The following is a 2,320-nucleotide window of genomic DNA, read 5'->3' as shown; positions in this document are numbered from 1 at the left end:
GGTGGCTTCATAAAGTTCACAGTCACTTTTGGGTCCCTCTACGCAGAAGAAATCGAAAAATAAACGAGGTGCATGGAGCACAGGAAGCGCTCAGCTCAGTGTCTGCCTGGAGGAGGCTCCCTGATACGTCATGGCTTTCGTTACCAAGTTAATGATTGCTATTAACTTGTTAGTATTATTAATTCCAGTGCAGGGAAAGCTCGACTCACCTTGACTTTGGTTTAGAGATTATGATTCTTTGCGTTTGTCCAGTTCAGTGGTTTAGAAAATGAAGATGTTTAGTTTGGGGAAACAGTTTTCGGTTCAGTAAATAATAACTGGGTGGGTCTGGGACTCTGGGTTACTCCTGGGCCTGTCCCTGGGCGGGATGCCACTCAATGTCTCAGCCATCGGTGAGGTCTCTGCAAACCCCGGCCGATCCCAGAGACGGGCCGCAGGATGTGGTGACAGGGCAGAGTGCTTGATGAGCTGTTTTGTTCCTTGCAGATCAGAAGCGACACTTCACAGATCTTGGAGGAAAACATCCCACTCCTTAAGGCCAAGGTGACAGAAATGCGTGGCATCTACACCAAAGTGGACCAGCTGGAGGTGGGTATAGGAAAACGAGCTTTCTTTGTGAGACCGGTGGATTAGTTCTGCCTCTTTTGTCCCCTCTTCCAAGACGCTAATCTGGCCTCGAGAGTGTCAGGCGTTAGACCCAGTTGACCCGTTAGACCCAGTCGGCCGGGTTGGTGGCATAAGGGGGCCTACGCTCACGTGGCATTTTTTTAAAAAATGTGACAAATGTGAATTTATAGAAAGTATCCTATTTTAAAAAATTGGGTACTTCATATAAAAATATCTGGATGTTAAACTGCTTTTGGAAATTCGGAAGTTTTCTGACCCTGGGCTCACATTTCTCTAAGTACTTTCTTCTGTTTCTTGTTCGAGGTGTAAATACATCAAGCACACACATCCCCGTGTCCAGTTCGGCAAATTTTTACGCATGTAATCTCCCAGGGAGAGATGGCCCACACTGAGAAACAGAACATTTCCTACCCCCAGCTGTATTCTTGTGGAGCTGGTGGCAGCTGCGCCTCACGTGAGGCATGTCCTCTCGCGGTCACCACAGTCCCCGCCGTGCCCTATGGCCTCACTCCTGCCTTATCTCCCCCATCCGTTACACGTGTGGGCACCAGGCTAAGCTGCATGGCCTCTCATTTTTCTCCTTGCTGCCCTGCAAAGTTGGTACCCTCGCTGTCCCATCTCCCGGACGAAGGGCATGAACTCCGAGAGGTAGGCCACTTACCCAGGGTCACGTTGCTAAGTGCATGAAGCTGAGGTTTCCGCTCGTATCCACGGGGGCCTGATCTCTGAGATGAGCTGGGGCCCTCGGCTCAGGATCTTCGTTCCCTGCACGGAGAGGAGCTTAGAGCTTAATAGCTGTCACCTGGACAGAAGGGACGTGGGCCTCTCTGAGCTCCAAAGGAGGGGAGCGTGGCTGTCGGCACTGGAGTTAGCAGAGAATTAACATTCTTGTCAGCAGAGAGTGAGGCAGGATTATAATTAAAACTTTGCCCTTGGAATAGCTGATTCATTTGAATTTTATTCCACACATTTGAAAGAGGAAGAAAAAGTGAAGATTGGTAGCCCTGGTTTTTGCCTTGTTTGGGTCGACCCAGCTCTCAAGTCCAATTCTTTTCTTTAGCGTTCAGCCCATTAACATTCACTGAGGGCCTACTATGCGCCGCTGTGGGGTCCTCACGGTGAGAAGGCAGATACAGCCCACCGCCACATTCCAGCAGGAGAGACACGTCTACAAAGCATCGCCACAGTAGTTTACTGTTGCCGCCGTAAAAATTACCACCAATTAGTGGTTTGAAACGCGAATTTCTGATCTTACAGCGCCTGAGGTCAGAAGTCAAAAATGTGCCTTATGGGCTAACGTCCAGGTGTCAGCCAGTTCCTTGTGGAGGTTCTGGGGGAGAATCCACACCCTTGCCTTTTCCAGCTTCTAGAGGCTCCCCGCGTTTCTCAGCCCGTGGCCCCTTCCTCCGTCTTCAAAGCCCCCGCCCGGCTCAGCATCCTCCAGTCCCCCTCGTCCTCTGACACTCTGCTCCCCTCGGGGAAGGACCCTGTGATTACGCCGGGCTGGCCGGGTGAGCCAGCATCATCGCCCCATCTTAGTTCCGCCCACACTTGCCCAGGGTGATTGAGGGGAGTGAGGCCAGGGCTGCGCTGACTGCGGAGAGAATGCTCCAGGCCGCTGGAGGAGGGAGGAGTTGGGGGGTGGGAGGTGCGGGTGGGGGCGCAGCTCAGGGAGAGGCTCAGAGGAAGGGAA

The 2,320-nt window shown here is 52.1% G+C and overlaps 1 protein-coding gene across 10 annotated transcripts in view; it reads left to right on the top strand.

Annotated features, from left to right (window-relative positions):
* Window positions 1-2,320, top strand: part of BCAS4 (breast carcinoma amplified sequence 4) — a 56,190-nt gene that overhangs the window by 26,730 nt on the left and 27,140 nt on the right. The window lies entirely within an intron of this gene.

This window comes from Pteropus vampyrus, unplaced genomic scaffold (genome assembly GCF_000151845.1).
Source record: "Pteropus vampyrus isolate Shadow unplaced genomic scaffold, Pvam_2.0 Scaffold117, whole genome shotgun sequence".
Taxonomy (NCBI): Eukaryota; Metazoa; Chordata; class Mammalia; order Chiroptera; family Pteropodidae; genus Pteropus; species Pteropus vampyrus.
The sequence above is the reverse complement of the archived record's forward strand: the minus strand, read 5'-3'. Positions and strand labels throughout refer to the sequence as shown.